The 23,263-nt window shown below is 41.4% G+C and overlaps 1 protein-coding gene and 1 long non-coding RNA gene across 3 annotated transcripts in view; one reads left to right on the top strand and one right to left on the bottom strand.

Moving 5' to 3' along the window:
- ATP4A (ATPase H+/K+ transporting subunit alpha) overlaps positions 1-23,263 on the bottom strand; it is a 100,813-nt gene that overhangs the window by 75,695 nt on the left and 1,855 nt on the right. The window contains exons 1-2 of one of the 2 annotated variants that reach the window (XM_045440925.1): positions 23,074-23,235; positions 22,691-22,839 (exon numbers count right to left, since the gene is read on the bottom strand). The gene's annotated coding sequence lies outside the window, so the exon portion shown is untranslated. Of the gene's footprint in view, positions 1-22,690; positions 22,840-23,073; positions 23,236-23,263 lie in introns of those variants that run through there. The other variant, XM_045440926.1, reaches the window with a different exon arrangement.
- On the top strand, positions 11,976-13,573 carry LOC123578316. The gene is made up of 3 exons (XR_006702305.1): positions 11,976-12,046; positions 13,077-13,187; positions 13,379-13,573. It is a non-coding gene; the product is annotated as an uncharacterized LOC123578316 (long non-coding RNA).

Raw genomic sequence — 23,263 nt, 5'->3', positions numbered from 1 at the left:
AAGAAGAAATTTAAAAATATATGGAAGCAAATTAAAATGAAAACATGACAATCCAAACACTTTGGGATGCAGTAAAGGCAGTACTAAGAGGAAAATACATTGCAATCCAGGCCTATCTCAAGAAACAAGAAAAATTCCAATATAGAACCTAACCTCATATCTAAAGGAACTAGAATCAGAGCAATAAAGAAATCCCGAATCTAGCAGAAGATAAATAATAGAGCAGGAAAAAACAATACAGAATAAAAAAAAAAAAACAGTAGAACAGATCAATGAATCTAAGAGTTGTTTTTTTGAAAAAATAAACAAAATTGATAACCCCCTAGCCAGACTTCTCAAAAAGAAAAGAGAGAGAACCCAAACAGATAAAATCACAAAGGAAAGAGAAGAGATCACAACCAACACCACAGAAATACAAACAATTACAAGACAATACTATTAAAAATTACATGCCAACAAACTGGACAATGTGGAAGGAATGGGCAAATTGCTAGACACCCACACACTACCAAAACTCAAATTGGAAAAGATAGAAAATCTGAGCAGACCCATAACCAGGAAAGAAATTGAATCAGTTATCAAAAATCTCCCAACAAATAAGAGTCCTGGGCCAGATGGCTTCCAATGGGAATTCTACCAGACATTTAAAGCAAAGTTAATACCTATTCTTCTCAAGCTGTTCCAAAAAATAGAAATGGAAGGAAAGCTTCTAGACTCATTCTATAAAGCCAGTATTACCTTGATTCCCAAACCAGACAGAGACCCCACTAAAAAGGAGAATTACAGGCCAATATCCCTAATGAATACAGATGCAAAAATTCTCAACAAGATACTAGCAAATCGAATTCAACAGTATAATTAAAAGCATTATTCACCATGATCAAGTGGGATTCATTCCTGGGCTCCAGGCTGGTTCAGTATTCACTAAGCAATCAATGTGATACATCACATTAATAGAAGAAAGGATTAGAACTATATGATCCTTTCAATAGATGCAGAAAAAGCATTTGACAAAATACAGCATCCTTTCTTTTTTTTTTTTTTTTTTTTTTTTTTTTCCAACGTTTATTTATTTTTGGGACAGAGAGAGACAGAGCATGAACGGGGGAGGGGCAGAGAGAGAGGGAGACACAGAATCGGAAACAGGCTCCAGGCTCCGAGCCATCAGCCCAGAGCCTGATGCGGGGCTCGAACTCACGGACCGCGAGATCGTGACCTGGCTGAAGTCGGACGCTTAACCGACTGCGCCACCCAGGCGCCCCTGCATCCTTTCTTAATAAAAACCCTCACAAGAAAGTCGGAATAGAAGGAACATACCTTAACATCATAAAAGCCATATATGAAAGGCCCACAGCTATATAATCCTCAATGGAGGAAAACTTAGAGCTTTCCCCATGAGATCAGAAACATGACAGGGATGTCCACTCTCACCACTGTTGTTTAATATAGTGTTGGAAGTCCTAGCCTCAGCAATCAGACAATAAAATGAAATAAAAGGCATCCAAATTGGCAAAGAAGAAGAAGTCAAACTTTCACTTTTTGCAGATGACATGATACTCTACAGGGAAAACCCAAAAGATTCCAGTAAAAAACTGCTAGAACTGATACATGTATTCAGCAAACTCACAGGATATAAAATCAATGTACAGAAATCGGTCACATTTCTATACACCAATAATGAAGCAAAACAGAAAGAGAAATCAAGAAATAAATTGTGGGAGGCCGGACCCCGGTGCCAGGCTGAGACCGGGTCGAGCAACGGCTCCCTGTTGACTCAGCCAACCCGGTGGTTCCCCCTCCCATTCCCCCATTTGCAAAGGCATACGAAAGCCTTGTCAAGGCTGAGAAAGTTAATTCCTGAAGCCTGTGGTCTGTGGATGTTGGCAGTAATGTTACCCCCCCTTTTTTCTACCCCGGGTCAAATAGAAACAAACATGGGAACTGTGTTTTGCTAGCAATCTATCAACAAGGTCTTGTTGTGACCCGTTTAGAAAGTTCACAAGGTACACAGAACTAAATGTTTTGGTTGGCAGCGATCATGTGAAACCTGTTTATTCTTAGAATGACCTGATCCATAAGAGTCTTATATTATAAAAGATTGTGTACAGCAACAATAAAGCCATCACTTGGGCCATCAGCCCAGGGGACCCTCCTGTTCCCAAACTGGCTTCTCTTCTCTCTTTTTTTTCTTACATTCCCCTACCCTCAGGACCCTGATCTTGGTGTTTGTTGCGCCGGTCGCAACAATCAATCCTTTTACAATTTCACCAAGAACAATACCTAGGAATAAACCTAACCAAAGAGGTAAAAGATCTATACACTGAAAATCATAGACAACTTATGAAAGAAATTGAAGAAGACACAAAGAAATGGAAAAACATTCCATGCTCATGGATTAGAAGAACAAATATTGTTAAAATGTCAATACTTCCCAAAGCAATCTACACATTCAATGCAATCCCAATCAAAACTGCACTAGCATTCTTCTCGGAGCTAGAACAAATATTCCTAAAATTTGTATGGAACCAAAAAAGACTCTGAATAGCCAAAGTAATGTTGAAAAAGAAAACCAAAGCAGGAGGCTTCACAATCCCAGACTTTACTACAAAGCTGTAATCATCATTGGCACAAAAACAGATACATTGACCAATGGAATAGAATAGAGAACCCAGAATTGGACTCACAAAAGTATGGCCAACTAATCTTCAACAAAGCATGAAAGAGTATCCAATGGAAAAAAAAGAGTCTCTTTAGTAAATGGTGCTGGAAAAACTGGACAGCAACATGCAGAAGAATGAAACTGAACCACTTTCTTACACCATACACAAAAATAAACTCAGAATGGATGAAAGACCTAAATGAGAGACAGGAAACCATCAAGACCCTAGAGGAGAAAACAGGTAACAACCTCTTTGACCTCAGCTGCAGCAACTTCTTACTTGACACGTCTCTGAAGGCAAGGGAAATAAAAGCAAAAATTAATTATTGGGACTTCATCAAGATAAAAATCTTCTGCACAGCAATGGAAACGATCAACAAAACTAAAAGGCAACTGACAAAATGGGAGAAGATATTTGCAAATGACATATCAGATAAAGGGTTAGTATCCAAAATCTACAAAGAACTTACCAAATTCAACACCTGAAGAAACAAATAATCCAGTGAAAAAATGGGCAAAAGACATGAATAGACACTTTTCCAAAGAAGACATCCAGATGGCCAACAGACACATGAAAAGATGCCCAACATACTCATCACCAGGCAAATACAAATCAAAACCACATTGAGATACCACCTCACACCGGTCAGAGTGGCTAAAATGAACAACTCAGGGAACAACAGATGTTGACAAGGATGTGGAGAAAGGGGAACCCTCTTGCACTGTTGGTGGGAATGCAAGCTGGTGCAGCCACTCTGGAAAACAGTGTGGAGGTTCCTCAAAAAATTAAAAATAGAACTAACCTATGACCCAGCAATAGCGCTACTAGGAATTTATTCAAAGGATACAGGAGTGCCGATTCATAGGGGCACATGTACCTCAATATTTATAGCAGTGCTATCAATAATAGCCAAATTATGTAAAGAGCCCAAATGTCCATAGACTAATGAATGCATAAGGAAGATGTGGTTTATATATACAATGGAATACTACTTGGTAATTAGAAAGAATGAAATCTTGCCATTTGTAACAACATGGATGGAACTGGAGGGTATTATGCTAAGTGAAATAAGTCAGTCAGAGAAAGACAGATATCCTATGTTTTCACTCACATGTGGAATTTGAGAAACTTAACAGAAGACCATGGGGGAGGGGAAGGGGGAAAAATAATTTTAAGCAGAGAGGGAGGCAAACCATAAGAGACAAATATAGAGAACAAACTGAAGGTTGATGGGGGAGCAGGGGGGAGGAGAAGATGGGTGATGGGCATTGAGGAGGGCACTTCTTGGGATGAGCACTGAGTGTTGTATATAAGTGATGAATCATGGAATCTACACCCAAACCCAAGAGCACACTGCATACACTGTATGTTAGCTAACTTGACAATAAATTATATTTAAAAAAAGAAATGTTTAAAATAAATAAAAGTTTACTTTTAAATAAAAAGAAGAATCAGATGGAAATTATAGAACTGAAAAACATAATAATGAAATAAAAACACTCACTGTAGGGGCTATATAGAATAATGGAGATGACAGAGGAAATAGTTGATTTGAAGAGTGAATTTGAAAATAGAAATCACACAATGTGAACAATAGAGAGAGAAAAACACATTGAAACAAAAATTAACGGAACCTCAGGGAACTGGAAACAAACAGTACTAAAAGATTTAATGTGCATACCATGAGAGTCCCAGAAGGGAACTTTATATAGTATCTTCAAAAAAAGTTTTTACAAAAAAGGAAAGGATGATCAAATACATCCCAATTTGGCAAAAGGCTTAAACTTACACATTCAAAAAGCTCAATGACCCTCAAAAAAAAAAAAAAAAATCATCAACTCAAAGATCCATGGTCAGACCATATTACTCAAACAGCTTAAAACCAGAGGCAAAGAAAAAGTTATGAATACATCCAAGGAAAAAATTACACATGCCTAAAAAGAAACAAAAATTGAAAAGACTGTGAAGGTCTTACCAGAAATCTTGACTGCCGAAAGGAAGGGGAACAATATTTTTAACTGCTGGGAGAAAAGAACTGTCAACCCAGAATTCCAAAACTGGTGAAAATGTTCTTCAGGAATGAAGGTGAGAGGAAACTAGCAGAATACATTGTCACAGACCTACTTTAAAATAAATGCTAAAGTTAATTCTTGAAGAGGGAAATGATACTAGAGGAAAACTTGGAGTATCAGGAAGAAATAGAAGCAATATAAATGGTTAAGATCTGGGCAAACATGAAATATTATTCTTCTTTTGATTCTTGAAAATATATATGACAGTTGAGAGCAAAAATGGTAACAGTGATGAGATTTTTCAATGTGTGTAGATGTAATACATACAGAAACTAAAATATAAAGGGGGCAAGGTGGAGGGATTAATATTGTGGCAGGTTGCTATATTCCACTTGAAGTTGTAAAATATTCTAGGTAGACCATGAAAACTTTAATTACCTTTATGGTCATCTCTACAGCAACAACTAGCAAAATTTGCAAAGATATATCCTCAAAAATCACAAGAGATAACTTAAATGGAGTACTAAAATAATATTCAAGAAATCCAAAAAGAAGCAGGAAAGAAAAAGGAAAATGAAAAGAAAAATGAAAGAAAACGAAAAACAGAGAAACAAATAGAGAACAAATAATAAAAAGGCAGAATTGAGGCCAAATATACCAATCATCACATTAACTGCAAAAGTTACAATATAGAGATTTTCAGAATGTATTAAAATTAAAAAACAAGACCCACCTATATACTGTCTATAAGAAACCCACATTAAATGTAATGGTGTATGTAGGATAATAAAGTAAAGAATGTGGGGGAAAAGACATGAAAACACTACCAAATAAGGGTGCTTGGGGTGGCACTGTCACTTGGGTGTCCAACTCTTGGTCTCAGCTCAGGTCATGATCTCACAGTTCATGGGTTCAAGCCCCACATCAGGCTTCTGTGCTGACGGTGCACAGCCTGCTTGGGATTCTGTCTCTTCTTCTCTCTGCCCCTCCCCCACTTGTGCGTGCTCCTCTCTCTCTCTCTCTCTCTCTCTCTCTTTCTCTCTCTCTCTCTCATTAAAAAAATAAATTTTAGGGGCGCCTGGGTGGCGCAGTCGGTTAAGCGTCCGACTTCAGCCAGGTCACGATCTCACGGTCCGTGAGTTCGAGCCCCGCGTCGGGCTCTGGGCTGATGGCTCAGAGCCTGGAGCCTGTTTCCGATTCTGTGTCTCCCTCTCTCTCTGCCCCTCCCCCGTTCATGCTCTGTCTCTCTCTGTCCCAAAAATAAATAAACGTTGAAAAAAAAAAATTTAAAAAAAAAAAATAAATTTTAAAAAACACTACCAAAACAAAGATGGGTGATTATAATAACATCAGACAGAGTAGATGTCAAAGCAAGGATAATTAAAAAGGATAAAGAGGGGCGCCTGGGTGGCGCAGTCGGTTAAGCGTCCGACTTCAGCCAGGTCACGATCTCGCGAGTTCGAGCCCCGCGTCAGGCTCTGGGCTGATGGCTCAGAGCCTGGAGCCTGTTTCCGATTCTGTGTCTCCCTCTCTCTCTGTCCCTCCCCCGTTCATGCTCTGTCTCTCTCTGTCCCCAAAATAAATAAACGTTGAAAAAAAAATTAAAAAAAATTAAAAAAAAATAAATAAAAAGGATAAAGAAACACATTAAATAATGATAAAAGAGACAATTCAACAGGAAGACATAAGAATCCTAAATGTATGAGCACTGACAACAGAACTTCAAAATACATGTTAAACCTGATAAATAAAACAAAGGGAGAAATAAACAAATCCACTATTATAGTTGAAGACTTCACATTCCTCTCCCAATAACTAGTAGGACAAGTAAATAGAAAATTAGCAAAGATGTAGAAAAATTGAATACTATCAACCATCTGTATCTAACTGTCATTTATACAACACTCTAGCCAAAGAAGGCAGATACATATTCTTTTCAAGTACACATGGGACCTCATCAATATAGAAACTATCCTTTCTCATTAAACAAACTTAACAAATCTCCAAGAATTAAAATTATAAAAAGCACATGAAACCACACAAAGCAAACCACATGGAGTCATATTATCTGACTGTGCTTCAAGAATTCTAATATGCCCCCATACCAATATTCCTGCCCACTCTGAGGTATTATCCTATATAATCTGTGACTGTCAATACGATGGCATATCTCTCCTGTGACTAGGTTAGGTATGTGGCACAGCTGACTCTAAGAAAGGGACATTACCTAGGTGGACCTAACCTAAATTCATGAAGCCTTTATATCTGGGCCTAGAGGTCAGAGACAGAGGAAGTCAGAGACTCAAAGTGTGAGAGGGACTTTGATGGAGGGAGATTCTCCCTCGATAGCTCTGAGATGAACAGGACCACAAAGCAAAGTATGCACATAGATTTTAGGAACCGAGAATAGATATTAGCTGGTAGCCAGCAAGGAAAAGAGAATGCCCTCAGTTCCCAAACCACAAAGAACTGAATTCTGCCACAACCACACGAGCTTGGAAGAGCATGAGAACAGAGCTCCACATGAGGACACATTTCAGTAGACATATTCATTTCAACCTGGTGAAATCCTGACAACTCAGGCATACAGTTTCTGGATTTCTTACCTACAGAATGGTGTGATAATAAATCGCTATTGTCTTAAGTCACTGAGTGTATGGTGATTTGTTAAATAGAAATATAAAGCTGATGTGTTGGCCATAATAAAAGTAAAGCAAGGATCAATAGCAGACAGATGACATGAAAATCTCCCAATTCTTGGGGAAAAAACATACCCATTCCATGGGGAATGGGTAATTCATGGGTCATGAATTCATGGGTCATGGGCAATTAGAAAATGTTTTCTAAAACATTCCAGACCAAAATTGAAGTATATAACATATCAAAATATGTGGAGTGCAGCTAAAGCAGTGCTTAGAAGATGTACAACCTCAAATGCTTGTTAGAAAATAAGAAATGTCTCAAATTAACGATCTAAGCTTCCAACCTAAGACACTAGAAGATAAGAGCAAAATAAACACCCCCCCCCAAAGAAAACCAGAAGAGATAAGAGTAAAAATCAATGAAATTGAAAAGGGAAAAACAATGAAACCATGGTGAAAATCAATGAAACCAACAGCTGGTTCTTGAAAATGACTGGTTGATAAACCTCTTGTAAGACTGACAAAATAAGACAGAAGACACAATGACCAATATCAAAAATGAGGGACAGAATACCACTACATGTGCCTGAGACACTAAAGGGAAAATAAAGGACAACTACAAACAAGTCTTTACACATAAATTCTACCACTAAGGTGAAAATTGGCCCATCCTTCAGAAACAAAAACTCAAAACTAATCAAGAAAAAGAAATTAAGTAGTTTTGTATGTAGTAAAGACACTGTATCTATTTGTATCTATTAAAGAAATCTATTAAAGATTTTGAAACTAAAAATCTTCTTTTTTTTTATTTTATTATTTTTTTTCAACGTTTATTTATTTTTGGGACAGAGACAGAGCATGAATGGGGGAGGGGCAGAGAGCGAGGGAGACACAGAATCGGAAACAGGCTCCAGGCTCCGAGCCATCAGCCCAGAGCCCGATGCGGGGCTCGAACTCACGGACCGCGAGATCGTGACCTGGCTGAAGTCGGGCGCTTAACCGACTGCGCCACCCAGGCGCCCCGAAACTAAAAATCTTCTGAAAAATTAATCTCCAGATCCAGATGGTTTCGTTGGTCATTATACCAAAAAAAAAAAAAAAAAAAAAAACACCATTTCCACACAATCTCTTCCAGAAAACAGAAGAGGGGAGAATATTTCCCAATATGTTTTATGAGGCCAGCATTATCTTAAGGCAGATTGTGTATACAACACTATAGACCAATATCTCTCATGAATATAGACAGAAATATTCTCAATAAAATATTAGAAATCCAAAACCAGAAGTATATAAATAGAATACACCATTGCTGGGGTGCCTGGGTGGCTCAGTCAGCTGAACATCCAACTTGATTTTGGCTCAGGTCATGATCGCATGGTTTGTGAGATTGAGCCCAGTGTCGGGTTCAGCGCTAACAGCGTGGAGCCTGCTCAGGATTCTATCTCTTCCTCTTTTTCTGCTCCCCCATCGCCCCCCCCCCCCCACCATCTCAAAAATAAATAAATAAACTTAAAAAAATACACCATCACCAACTGGGGTTTCTTCCAAGAATGCAAAGCTGGTTCAATATTAGAAAATCAGTCAATGCAATCCACTATATTAACCATCTAAAGAAGGAAAACCATGTTATTAACTGATACAGAAAAGTCAGTTGGAAGTATTTGAAAAGAGCAATCCAAACAGTTTAAAGCTAAGTTCTCTCTTCCTGTATTATGGAGAAGTCTGTTTTGCTTGCTGTTTTCACGAAAGGCCATTTATCTCTCAACACCTCAAGTGGAACAGTTACAGGGACACGACCTCTTAGTTGTTTCCCTGAATCATTTGTGGTTTTAAAGAAAAGTGTTCGCCTGGGTCCGAGGTGCCAGGAAGGGGGCCAAGAGGGCCTTAGAAACCCATGCCTTATACATCCACAGACAGACAGTGCACCTAGGAACCAATGAACCATGCCTTACTTTAACCGACTAGGTTCAGTCATCATCTGGCATGCCTCCTGGGGGCCAAGTGGACCCAGGGGTCAGAGGGACCTGTATTGTGGATCTTTGACAAGAAATACAATTGCTGAGAAGTCTGTTTTGTTTGCTATTGCTATGAGCATTGTGAGACCTTTCCTGGATGTAACCCGCCGTGTAGTAGAATGGGTTATAAATCTCCCTAAATGAATGTAGTCTGATATGTAATGAAATGAGTAACTATAGTAATTGTACACAAACTAACTGGCGTCCTTCGCTTCTGTAATCTTGCTTGCTTCTGTTTGTCCCTGTCTATAAAAACCCTATACCAACTCTGATCGAGGCCTCTTAGCGTCACCGGCAACGAGTGCGCAGAGGTCCAGGTTCGAACCTGTAATAAACGACCCTTGCCGCTTGGCTTTGACTCACGACTCTGGTGGTCTCTTGTGGGAGGTTTTAGAACATCGGGCATTACAGTATTCAACATTAATTCACCATAAAAATTCAGCACACCAGGACTAACAAGGAACTTCTTCATCTTGATAAAGGGCATCTACAGAAAACCTATCTAAAATCATACATAACAATGAAGGGAAAAGTTTTCTCTCTAAAATTTGCAACAAGGCAAGAATGTCCTGTTCCACATCTCTCCTATTCCTATTCCTATTCCACATCAGACTGGAAGTCTTAATATGCACAATAAGTCAGAAAAAGAAAGAAATGTCATAGGGATTTAAGGGAATAAATAAAACTACCCTTATTTGTAAATGACATGATTGTCTATATAGAAAACCCCAAAGAATTTACAAAAAAACTCAGAAAACAAAAAACAAAAAAATCCTCTTACAGTTGATAAAAAATGGGTTTAGCAAGATCACAGATTGCAATATCAACACACAAAAATCTAATGTGCTTCCTTATGCTAGCAATGAACAATCAGAAATCAAATTTATTTACACAAATAGAGAAGTGCCTGGGTGGCTCATTTGGTTAAGTGTCCAACTTCCGCTTAGGTCATGATCTTGTAGTTCATGAGTTCAAGCCCCACATCAGGCTCTGTATAGTACAGAGCCTGCTTGGGATTCTCTCTCTCTCTCTCAAAATAAATAAATAAATTTAAATAAATAAAGGGGATTAAGAATACTCTTATCTTTTTTTTTTAATTGTTTTTTCAATGTTTATTTATTTTTGGGACAGAGAGAGACAGAGCATGAACGGGGGAGGGGCAGAGAGAGAGGGAGACACAGAATCGGAAACAGGCTCCAGGCTCTGAGCCATCAGCCCAGAGCCCGACGCGGGGCTCGAACTCACGGACCGCGAGATCGTGACCTGGCTGAAGTCGGACGCTTAACCGACTGCGCCACCCAGGCGCCCCAAGAATACGCTTATCTTGATGAGCACTAAGTAATACATAGAATTGTTGAATCATTACATTGTACACCTGAAACTAATATAACACTACGTTAATTATAGTTCCATCAAAATAGTAAATAAAAATAAATAACAGCTAGCAAAAAATGATAATCATAATACCATTTTCAATAGCCCCACAAAGCAAGTAGTTAGGCATAAATCTAAACTATTATGTGTATCAGCCATGTGTTTAAACTGCAGCTGCTGAAAAAAAGAAAGAAAAAAACTAAATAAATGGAGAGGCTCCCAATTACAGTGAAATGGAGGCTCAATGTCTCTCCTAAAATTGATCTGAAATTCTAATGCAATTCCTATTAAAAGACCAGCAAGATTTGTAGATCTATACAAGCAGAGTCAAAATAATTCTGTAAAAGAAGAATGAAGTTGGAATACTCATTCAATTTTTAGAATCACTATAAAGCTACATTATAAGAGAACATGGTATTTGCAAAGGAACGGACACACTGATCAACAGAACAGAATAAAAAGTCCAGAAAGAGACCCACATATACATATATATGGACTTCGTTTGAAAATAAATTGGATGGATATATATATCTTTCTGGATATATACAGATATATATATCCAATTTATTTTCAAACGAAGGCCAATGCAACTTACCAGAGAACAAACAGGTTTGTTTGTTTTTTTTTAATGGTGCTAATTACAACCAATTTACTTTCAAACGAAGGCCAGTGCAACTTATCAGAGAACGAACAGGTTTGTTTTTTTTTTTATGGTGTTAATTAATTGAAAAACTAAATGAAAATCATCATCATCATCTCATCTAAAACCTCACCTCTTATAAAATAATGAACTCAATATGGATCATAGATCTAAATGTAAAATGTAAGTCTATCACACACTTAGAAGAAAACATAGGAGAAAATCTTCCTGACACTGTATTAAGAAGAGATTCTTAGACATGACACCAAAAGGACGTCCATAAAATAAAATTAAAAAATAATTTGGGCTTAATATAAATTAAAAACTTTGCTCTGCAAATGACATTGTTGGAAAACAAAAAAGATAATCTACAGACCCAGAGAAAACATTTGCGAATCACATACCTGAGAAAGGACTTCTATCCAAAATATATAAATCACCTTCAAAACTAAACTGTAATAAAAAGCAACTCCCAGAATTGACCAATCACCTAAGAGAGTAGGAAGAGCTTGCACTCCTTCAGACCAATCAGTAGCCACATGAGTATTGGATTCCCCACCCTATCACAGACAACCTCCAATCAGCCTATAGTAATAGAAAGGCAAGCTAGGAGGCGGGTTCAGCATGGTCTCCACGGTAACCCATGGCGGGTTGGAGTGAGGGAGAGCCTCCTTGTATCCAGATCCAGATGCCCTGATGGGAGGTGTTTGAAGGGGCAGGGAGCGAATTTGCGGGGGGATAGGGTGGGAGAAAGCATGGGTAGCGGCAGAATGAGGGGGCAAGAAGGGTTTCAGGAGGCAAAGGGGGTGTTATAAGAAGAGAACTATTTAGAGGGAACACTGGTTTAGGAGAACAGGGAGGCTGCTATGAGTGGAGGAAGGAGAGGTTCAGGCGGTCAGGACGCTGGTTTCAGAGGTGGAGAGAAGGTGGTAGAGGGAGAAAGGACAGGCCTTTATAAGAGGACAAAAAGAGGCTATGAGACTATGACAGGGAGAGGACTTAGAGTTTAGAGTTGGTCAAAGAAGGTCTTAAGAGGAGCCAACAGAGAGGTAATGGGTGGGGGGAAGGGGAAGAGAGCAGTTTATGGGTGAACAGTAAGGCTCATAACAGGACCACGACAGGTTCATGGGGACAAGGTGAGGGATATTACAAGTGGGATAAGGAGAGAGCTATTGGAGACATTCACAGTTTTATAGGGTAAGAGTTTTATGAGGGAACAAGGGAAGTTTCACAGATTGAAGTGAGAGTGTTCAAGTGTTGAGTAGGGGTCTTCTTATTAGGGTGTTTTATAGGGGCAAAAAGAAGGCTGCTTTGGGAGGACCATGAGGGTGTTATAGGAACAGAGTTTGTTAACGACTCAGTTGAGGTTTCACGAAGGACAAGTGAGAGTCATCAGAGTCAGTAAGGGGTTTTGTGGGGGTGGTATTAGGGGCCAAGTGAGACATGCTGTAGGGACCTGAGGCAGTTATAGAAGACAGGGAGAGGTTACAGGAGACAGGGAATGGGCAGGGATTATAGAGCATAGGGGTGGAGGGATGCTGGGAGATCCAGGTAGAAGGAGGTATTGGAATAAGAACAGATTAGAGGGCACATGGTAGGAGTTAGAAGGGGTTGGTACGAGTTTTTAAGGAAATCAAAGAAGAATCTATACAGCCAAATATCTTGAAAAGGAGTCAGAGGGGACAGCACAGTACAGAAGCCATACTGAGCCATAACCCACTCCCTCCCCACAGGCGTTTGAAATTTTGCAGGAGAAGCCCCCCAGAGACCACATGTGCCTGTCCATTTGTGCCTTACTCCTGTGTTTTCCCATAGGCATTGTAGCCTTGATCTTCTCTGTCCAGGTGGGAATCTGCATCAGGCTAATCCTCTCCTCCTTTCCTTTTCATCTTGGCCTTGACCCTGACTCAAATTCTTTCTTTTGTCCCTCCTGTGGGCTCACATCCCCACCTGGGTCCTTACAGTCCCATAGCTCACCCATTACAATAACCCACTGAAACCAACTATTCCTGTCCTGCCTCTCCCCTCTAATCAGACAAGGCACAGCAACAAGTGGAATAACCGAGCCTTGGCAGCTGAGACGTCCCAGCAAGTCTACTACATGGCAGTCTTGGGGATTGTCTTGGGAAGCATCATCACACTCGCCATCTTGATTTTCCTCATGGTGGACTTATTTTCTCGTTAACCTCCTTTTCAGCAAACCGCTAAAAATATATAACAGTGTTACATACCTTGGCTCTAAGTATCCATTTGGGCCAAATGGGACACCTGTTCCAAAATGTCTGGTTGCCAAGTGTTGACAGCCTGAGCCAGCACCTTGAGGTAGTTGATGGGGCAAGAAAGGGGCAGGTTGGGCAGCCCACTGGACCTTCAGTACCAACCCTGGGATCTTGCCAAGGGATGGGGGCCATGGAGGCAGAGTATGCCACTGTTTCCCCAGGGAAGTCTCCCCTCCTGCTCACATCATGCATTCATGTCATAAATCTGTTCATGCCAAGGACCTTAGCTCTGCAACCTGACTCTGGAGATACAGCAGTGGCCACTTCAGATCCAACCACACCCCTCTCAGAACTTATAAATCAGGTAAAGATAGACATATCATCAGAGAATGATAGTTCAGTGCGGTCTAATCTCTAGTAGGGTGAACCTAGAGAGGACGGTTGTAAGAGGCCTGACCTAATCTTGGGTACTTGTGGTCTACCAGAGAGCCAGGAAGTCAAGCAGCTGTCAGTGAACTGATAAGAATTCAGGTCAAGTTACAATTGTAGAGAGCTTCTGTTACAGTTATGATGGCCTCATGTCCCCCCTCACCACCAAAGCTTGTCATTTATTCATTATTCAACAAATAATTTCTTAGCACCTATGACTTATCAGGCACTGTACTAGGAGCTGGAGATTCAACAGAGCAAGATAAGTCTCCTTTCTGAAGGAGCTTACATTCTACTGGGAAGAACCATAAACAAATAGACCTCTAAGTAAATAAGATAATTACAGGGAGTGGTAAATGATAAGGAGAGAAGTCAAATAGGGCAATAAGCTAAAGCAGTGCCACTAGTGGTTCACTTCTGTTGATGGTCTGCAACAAGATTAAGTGCAGAAATTTCCAGTAAGCAGTTCAAAACTCACAGAAATTTGACATGGCCGTGACATCCAACAATAGAATCAACAGACTTGTCTTATTGGACAGGACATAGACCAAAAGAATCTATCTGTACATGACATTTTGGAGATATCAAAAAATGAGTCCTACTCTGCAACCACAAATAGTTTGAGGTACACTAAGCTAGAATGAGGTCTAGGAGTATATTGTTTAGAGTTATGCCAGTGGCTGTAACAAATAAACCCCACCATTTCAGTAGCTCACAAAATAGCTTACTTCACACTTAAAGAACCTCCCAAAGTGGGCATTTCTGGTTGCCCACATATTAAGTTAGGGATCCAGGCTCCTTCCACTTGGTAATTCCACCATCATAAGTGCTTAGAGTCTTCTGAACCTAGGCAGATGAGAGACTAGAGAACCCCCACTTGCTTCTTAAAATCCTTAGCCCAAAAGTGAATCCTTATACACTCCTGGATAGAAATGTAAATTGGTATAGCCACTATAAAATATAATATGGAGCCTCCTCAAAATATTAAAAATAGAAGTACCACATGATCCAGCAATCTCACTTCCTTGGGAATATATCTAAAGGATAAAAATCACTGTCTCAGAGATATCTGTACTCCCGTAATTACTGCAGCCTTATTCACAACATTCAAGATATGGAAATAGTCCTTCAATGGATAGAGGAATAAAGAGGATATACCAATACATATACAAAGAAATATTATTAAACCATGAGAAATATGAAATCTTACCATTTGCAACAATACAGATAGACCTTGAGGGCATTATGCTAGTAAAATAAGAAAGAGAAAGACAAAATGTATGGTATCACTTATGTATGAAATCTAAAAAAGCCAAACTGACAGAAACAGAAAGTAGAATGATGGTTGCCAGGTGGAGGCTGGGGGAAATGGGGACAGGCTGTTAAAAAGATACATCACTCAGTTATAAAATGAGTAAGATCTTAGGATCTAATGTATAACATGGTGGCTATGGTGAACAATACTGTATTGTATACTTAAAACGTGCTAAGAGAGTAGATCTTAAGCATTCTCACCAAAAAAAAAAAAAAAAAAAAAAAAAAAACGTGCGAGGTAATGGATGTATTGATTGTGGTAATAATTTCACAGTGTATATATCAAATAACTATGTTGTATACCTTAAATATGTTACATTTTTGTCAATTATACCTCAATAACAAATAAAGCTTTGGTGCTAGGTGACATACACCTCTTGCTCTCAGCCCATTGGACATAGCTAATCTCATGGCCTCACCTGGTTGCAGGGGCCTCTGGAAAATGTAGTCTTAGACTGCACAGCCAATAGACACCTAGCTGGCTTTGCCACAGAAAGTCTTTCTAAGATGTTCTTTGAGCTGAGACATGGAAGCCCAAGTGTAAGAGCTGCTCCAAGAACTGTGAGAACAGGGTTCCCAGAGTAGGAATGGCAATCAGAAACCCTTAATGCTGGAATGAGCTTGGAGATTCAAAGAACAAAAAGGAGGCCATTGTGGCAGTAATGTCACACGTCTACTCTCCAAAGCAGGCGGTGTTCTCTCTTCCCTGTAAGAACCCTTGTAGGTGCTTATGAAGGTCCCTAAGATGACCCCCAATCCCAGCTCTCCTGAAGAGGAAATCCAACACTTGTCCTTTACCCTCAGTCTGACAGAGATCTGCTCACAGGAATCTTTGCAGACATACGGCTGCCTATCTTTAGGACCTCCAACCCCCTCCATGCCTGGCTCTGCCCTGGGTGATGCTGGCGATACAGCAGTGACCAACACAGACCCCATCCCTGCCCTCAGGACATCTGCAGTCCAGTGGAGAAGACAGGCCAACCACCAGATGGGGCTGTGAATTGTTCTTTCATTTATTCTTTCATTCAGTGAAGTTCTATTGTTCATTTATTACAGTGCCATTCTGGTGGTGTGTGAAAGATGATAAACTTAAGAAAATATTAAGAGTACTGGGGAATAAAAATAAAGCATGGTAAGGGTGATTGGAAGTATTGGAGATAGGGGAGGGGCTATAGTTTGAAATAGAGAGGCAGGTAATGCCCCAATTAGGATCTGACTTTTACCAAAGACTTGCAGGACTTAGGAGAGGGAACCAGACATGTATCTGGGGCAAGAGTCTCAGGCAGATGGAACTACTAGTGCAAGGGCCTAGAGGGAGGGGCACATCTGATATTTCTGAGATACAGTAAGGAGGCCAGTATAGCTGAAGTGAAGTAACGTAGGGAATGGTTAGAGATGCAATCAGGGAGGTAACATAGGCAAGATCAAAGAGAACTTACTTTACGCTGAGTGACATGAACAGACATTGGAAAGGTAAGTGACCTGTGCCAACTCGGGTGTTAATAGTCTCTCTCTAACTCTGGAGGGGAGGAGACTTTGGTGCACAGGTGATGGCAGGGAGACTCATGTGATATTCCAGATGGGAGGTGATAGACTATTAGGCCAGAATGGGGAAGAAGAAAGGGAAAAGCCTTGATGAATTTTAAAGGCAAATAGGAATTGCTGATGCATGATATGGGTGTAAGAGAAAGAAGGAATTTTGGCCTTGGGAACTGGAATCACAGAGCTGCCCTTGTCTGATCTGGAGAAGTGGGAGAGAAACAAGTCTGGGGACTACACCGTAATGGTCATTCTAAGGTTTAGGAGCCAATGTTCTGGCTGCAGACTGGTTCAGCAGTGGGCATGTGACCCTGCCTGAGCAAATGAAAATGGGATAAATGGTTTCTGGAGCTTATGGTAGAGAGAAGCAGCCCACCACTTCCATGTTACCTTCTAAGACCACATCTTTCTCCTCCACCTCAGCTGGTGCAGGGTAAGCTGTTCTGCAGCCAGGTGGAAGAGGCTAAAGCTACTAGGATGAAGGAGGAGCCAAAAAAGAAGCAAGCGCGAGAAAGAGGAGCCAGAAACTGGGTCCCCAATAACATCATGATAGTCGCTGAGCTGTCAACTGTTTGCAGGCACTGTTCAAGGAGCTCATGCATGTTGTCTCATTTAAACCCCACAACACTAAAAACAGATATTATTACTGTCCCAAATTCATAAATGAGAAACTGAGGCTGCAGAGATTGAGAGACTTGCCCTAGATCATTTAGCCTGTGAGTGGTGGAATGAGGATTCAAACCCAATGAGTCAGACTGCAGAACTTTTGCTCGTGATAATTGCCTTTCAGTGTTTGAGCTGCTGGATTACACCTCACCTGAACCAGGACAAGGCAGTACCTCTTTTAAATCACATGAACCAAGATATTTCTTACTTGGGAGGAAAAACACTACACTGAGTTGGGTTTGGGGACATTTGTAACCAGAAAGAGGCTTAGCTGTGAGAGTCCAGAGGAGGTAATCCAACCAATCTGGGGTCGGGGGTAGGGGGAGTCAGAGAAGTCTTGCATGGAAGGGCACATCTGAGATAAGACTTAAAAGACTGAGGAGGAGGTAGCCATTGAAGATAATGAAGGGTGATGGAGGTAGGGAGCACAGCAGGAATAAAATCCCAGAGATGGGAAGGAGGGAGCCTTGACAGGTAATGCCCCAGTGAGAACACTATCTTCCTCTCTGGAAAGGTCTTAACCTAAGGATAAGTGTCCTCCACTCAGCCCAATCATCTCTCCCACCAGCCCTCTGCTAAACCTCAACTCTGTCATCGCCTGCCCCAGTTACTGGCCCTGGCCTGTCTCCTCCTCTGATCCACCATCTACAGAACACCCAGAATGTTCCTCCCACTTTTTTTTAACTTTTAATTTCATAATTTATTTAAATAAGTGTTTCAAATCTACAAACTGTGAAGAACAAGTCTAGCCCCCATGTGACATCCACATTTGGCAGATGTAAACATTTTCCTATACTTGCACCGGATCTTCTTTTTGAAAATTAAATGTTGTATGTACAAATTAAATGCCTCCCCCTTCTCCTCTGTTCTCTTCTTCCCTCCCTCCATCCCTGAAAGAAACCACCAAACTCATGTTGCCGTAAGCAAATTCTATGTGTATTTTGTACTTTTATTCAATGGATGTGGACACACTTGATGGTGTAGAGTTGTTGCGTTTGGGCGTGTAGTAGTCCTTAGTGACTTCTGCCAAATCTTTCCAGCTCTTCATCTTCCAAGACTCACCTTCTGGGTCTCTCACCTGGTCCAGTTGATGTTTCAGTTGACATGGTCATAAAAGGTCAATTGTTAGTAGGAAATTAGAGACAGGATAGTCTAAAATGTGCCAGATGTTGATCACAAATTTTAAAACACTATGTCCAAGAGGCAAATGATAAAAATCCATCTCTGGGTATTAATGCTACTAAAGAAGGTTTTATCCCCCAAAAGTAGTGTCCTATAGATGACACTTCTTAAGCTTTAATATGCATACAAATCACTGATAGATTTGATCAAAATGCATGTTTAGGGGGCGCCTGGGTGGTTCGGTTGGTTAAGCGTCCAACTTTGGCTCAGGTCATGATCTCACAGTTCATGGATTCGAGCCCCGCATTGGGCTCTCGGCTGTCAGCAAAGAGCCTGCTTTGGACCCTCTGTACCCTTCTCTCTCTGCCCCTCCCCAGCTCATGTACGCTCTCTCGCTCTCTCTCTCAAAAATAAATAAACATTAAAAAAATTTTTATTAAAAAAATTTAATGCATGTTTTGATTCAGTAAGTCCAGGAGTGGAGGGGCAAGGGATTCTGTATTTCTAACAAGCCCCTGGAGAATGCTGGTCTTTGAACACCTTGTGATACAGCAGCAATCTACAGACACTAATGTGAAAGCTTGAACAGGGACCAGGAGCAGAATACAGGTGATGATAATTATTTTGTCAAGTATATTGAACAGACCGAACACAGTAGGGGTACAGAGGGGACTTATATTTCTTCTGTAAGATGCCAATCTCACCTTTTTGTGTCAGCCTTTTGGAGGGTGGAGACAAAAACATCCTCTTCTTATGTAAGAGAGGAAGAGGAAAGCCACTGCAACTTCCTCCGTGAACGACAGCTTGAGGTAACAGCAATTCCACAGGCATCCAGAGTCTCTGCTTACAGAGTGTATCAGGGTTCCATCAGAGAAGCTGACCCATGGGGGGATGGATAGATGGACGGATAGATAGATAGGCAGATGAACTGGGATTTAACCTTATGCAATTGGAGTTATGAAGCAGTCCCTAACATTGTGGTCTTAGGGTCTGATGCTGGCACTCGAAGTGCACAGGGCAGGCAGTTAGGAAAGGAAGACAGACATAAAGTGGGGAGAAACTCGACAAGGGGGCCTCTGCCCTTGGTGGTGTGAACGTCCACAGGAACAGCTGCCATCCTTCATTATGGAGATAAACCACACCTGGCCCAGGAGCTGAGAAGCTGGGAGGAAGATCCAGGAAAAGGTGAAACAATTGCTGGCCCGGCTGCTGCCCTGTGCAAATGTGATGACCCAGCAGAGCCAGCCAGTGACAACCTGTGTGATCTACAAAACGGCAGCTGCTTCACTTCTGCCCACCAAATCTTGCCCAAGACTCTCTATGGGTCCATCCTAATTGAAATCATACAGAGAAGGTAATTCCAAGATACAGTTTGTTCAGCCTGGTCAAGCTGACACATTACAAAGCCACAGCACAGAGACTGGAGGAGAGTGGTGAGAAGCTCATCAGTGACTGCCGGGGAGATGGTCACATAAGCAGCTTGAGTGGATGTTTCTAATAATTTCCGGGTGGCATTTCTTTAGAGTTGGAGGGGAAACTGTAGTAGTTATCTCTTATTTGGTTTTAGCCTTTCTTCCAAAACATACAGAATCCTTTTATGTCATAGCTTCAGTCAAGGTGTATCTGATTAGTTATCATTAGGTCATGGTTATAGATGTTTCATTAGATAATATTCCAACTTTCAGCCAATTCTCTTTTTTAATAGATTTTATTTTTCACGAGCAGTTTTATGCTTACAGAAAGTTACACAAAAAGAAAAGAAAGTTCCCATATACTTCCTGTCCCTCCACACATATTTTCCCTTATTATTATTACCATCTTGCAGGTACCTTTGTTACAACTGATGACCAAGAGTAAACATTATTAACTAGAATCTACGCTTCACGTTAAGACTCACTCTGTATTGTACGGTTCTGTGGCTTTTTATAAATGCATAATGTGATCTACCCACCATTTCAGTATCACACAAAATAGTTTCACGCTCCTAAAAATGCCAAGCCTCGGGGCGCCTGGGTGGCTCAGTTGGGTAGGCATCCAACTCTTGATTTTGGCTCAGGTCATGACCTCACAGTGGTGTGCACTGACAGCATGGGGCCTGCTTGGGATTCTTGGCTCTCCCTCTCTCTCTCTGCCCTACCCCACTTGTGTTCTCTTTCTCTCTCACACACAATAAATAAACTTAAAAAAAAAAAAAAAAATGCCGAGCCTCACCTTTCCATCCCTATCCCCCACCTCGTGATCTCCTGGCAACCACTGATCTAGTTTTGCCTTTTCTAGAATGCTATATATTTGTAATCATACAGACGACCTTTTCAGATCATCTTCCAAAGTGGCTGTATCATTTTGCATTCCACCAGAAATGAATGAGATTCCTGTTTTTCCACATCCTCGACAGCATTTGGTACCACTTTTTAAAATGGATTTTAGACATTCTAATAGGTGTGTAGAGTTATCTCATCGTTTTAATTTGCAATTCCTTAATGACATGGTATTAGCAACTTTTCGTGCTTATTTGCCACCTGTACATCTCCTTCGGTGAGATATCTGTTCATAACTTTTGTCTATTTTTAAGTGGATTATTTGTTTTCTTATGGTTGAGTTTTAAGAGTTCTTTGTATATTTTGGATACAAGTCCGTCTTCAGGTATGTGTTTTGCAAATATTTTCTGCCAGTCTGTGATTTATCTTTTCATTCTCCTAACAACCAGTACTTTCTTTTTTTAATTTTTTAAATTTCATTTATTTATTTTTTAATTTACATCCCAGTTAGTCAGCATAGAGTCCAATGATGATTTCAGGAGTAGATTCCAGTGATTCATCCCCTATGTATGACACCCAGTGCTCATCCCAACAATGCCCCTTGCCCATTTAGCCCATCCCCCCACCCTCAGTTTGTTCTCTGTATTTAAGAGTCTCATATATGGTCCCCCTCCTTGTTTTATATTATTTTTGCTTCCCTTCCTTATGGTCGTCTGTTTTGTATCTTAAAATTCCACATGAGTGAAGTCATGTGATATTTGTTTTTCTCTGACTAATTTTGCTTAGCATAATACCCTCTGGTTCCATCCACGTTGTTGCAAATGGCAAGATTTCATTCTTTTTGATTGCCAAGTAATACTCGATTGTATATATATACCACATTTTCTTTATCCATGCATCTGTCGATGGACATTTGGACAGTACTTTTTAAAGCCCCTGGAAAGGCTCATAGACCAATGGCAGACATGCTAATTGATTTCGTTTTTTAATAGCAAAACACCCTACAAAAGGCAGAAGGGTGGCAATGTTTGAGAGAAACGGCACCTTTTGAGAATTAAGCATTGTGGAGTAGTAGCTGCTAATCTTTCTTCCAGGAAACCCACCTGGATTACATCAGCCCCTGGCACCCCCTTCTGCTTCTCAGCCCTTATGAAGCACTTAGAAGCTGGACTCAGCTTCTCCCCGAAATGTGCTATCTCAGTGGTGATGCCATGTCCCCTTGTCCCTGGGCCAGTGACTCAGCCAGTCCTTGGATGTCCCCTTAACTCCTCACACCCACATTGTTATCAGCATCTCCCCCAAAGCTGTCCCTTCTCTCACATCAGTATTTCAAGGTCTGCTCCATCTAATCCCCAGCCCAGAGCTGGGACCTCACCCTGGACACCCCGCCCTCTACAGCCAATCAGTCTCATGACCCACTCAGTGTCCTCCTCTCTTCTCCGCATCCCTACTTCACCCACCATTGCCCTCGACCCCCACACCTCATCCTGCCCCACCCTCGTCCCTCAGTCCCCAGCTTTATTCTCACCCCACCACCTCTCCCCTCATTTGTTTATTGAATAACTACTTAGAGACTTAGGCTTTATACTGGACACCGAGGACAGAGTAGTGAGCTGGGCATGCATGCTCGGTAAAAGGTCCCTGAATGTTGCCATTCGTCGGGGGCCTGTCTGAGGCTGAGTGGGCTCTCCAGAACCCCAGCCCCAGTATCCTGTGCTTTCAGGGGCGGGCGACAGACCTCGCACACTCCCTGTGTCCCCAACTGACCCAGTCCTGCAGCTTATACTCTACCATCCTTACCTGGTGGTGGTGAGGCGCCTAACTCCCCCACTGAACTGTGAGCTCCACACGGGACTGGACCAGTCTCCTCCACCGCGATGTCCCCAGGGCAGGGTCGGCAGCGTCGGCTCACGAATGTTATGTATGGAATGGTAAAGACGAACGAATACCTGGAAGAATGAATGCCAGGGAAATATTAGGGTCCTGCTATCGGCCCCCTATCCCTCAGACCGGAAACACTCTGTTTCTGAAATCAAAAAACATAAGTTTGGCATCTCCGCACCTGACCTCCAAGGATGAAAGTCCCATTTGGTCAAGAAAATCGAGGGAGGCATTTGGGACCTTTTGCCTCTTGGGGACACTTGATAGTGAGCGCGAGGAGGCCGGAAGCGAAGAGGCCTCACCGTTTCTCCACACCCCTTTCGTCTTCACTCGAAGGGACCCATCCAGGAGGAGCCAGACACGCAGGACTGCTCCGCGACGCTGAAGAGCCGCGAGGCCCCAGTCTGCTTGGCAACCGATGGCGTCACTGACGGCGCGCCCGTGACGCCAGAGGCGGGCGCCACACTTGAAGAGGGTGCGGGAAGCGGCCGC

This window comes from Leopardus geoffroyi, chromosome E2 (assembly GCF_018350155.1).
Source record: "Leopardus geoffroyi isolate Oge1 chromosome E2, O.geoffroyi_Oge1_pat1.0, whole genome shotgun sequence".
NCBI classification, from domain to species: Eukaryota; Metazoa; Chordata; class Mammalia; order Carnivora; family Felidae; genus Leopardus; species Leopardus geoffroyi.
This window is presented reverse-complemented; position numbering and strand designations above follow the sequence as displayed.